General features: G+C 60.5%; 1 protein-coding gene across 10 annotated transcripts in view; it reads left to right on the top strand.

Moving 5' to 3' along the window:
• Positions 1–461, top strand: part of Adgrb2 (adhesion G protein-coupled receptor B2) — a 29,909-nt gene that overhangs the window by 20,355 nt on the left and 9,093 nt on the right. The gene's annotated exons all lie outside the window — the stretch shown is intronic.

Genomic DNA, 461 nt, shown 5'->3' on the forward strand with positions numbered 1-461 from the left:
TTGTAAGGTGTCCTAGGGGTGGGTGTGTAGTGTGTGCTCCACCTGCACGCTGGGGAGAGGGTTCAGGGAAGTAGTGTTTGAGCATCCGTGAGGGCGTTGGGGAGGGAGGTATTCAGTGATGAGTGTTTGTGTACAGCAGTGAACGTGTGTGTGTGTGTGTGAGCTGAGCACTTAGGTGCGCACATGTTGGTGGGTGGCTTTGGGCTTCATCGTATCTGCAAGGCCTCCTTTGCCACCTGCCTGTGGCCGACCCAGGGGACTGTATCCCTCATGCCCCCTGGCGTTCTCTGCACAGTGCTGGACCTGTGAGTGCCAGGTGTGGGGCCTGCCTGGCCATGATGTGGCAGGTGCTCCTGTCAGCCCCGTTTGCGTGTGGGTGGCCTGCCTGCCCGCCTCCCCGGATGCTGAGTGCTGTATGCGTGTCACCGGGCCTGTGTCGTGCTGTGTGTGGGTGCAGGAAG

The sequence above is a fragment of the Fukomys damarensis genome, unplaced genomic scaffold, assembly GCF_012274545.1.
Source record: "Fukomys damarensis isolate Sample0158 unplaced genomic scaffold, DMR_v1.0_HiC HiC_scaffold_23, whole genome shotgun sequence".
Taxonomy (NCBI): domain Eukaryota; kingdom Metazoa; phylum Chordata; class Mammalia; order Rodentia; family Bathyergidae; genus Fukomys; species Fukomys damarensis.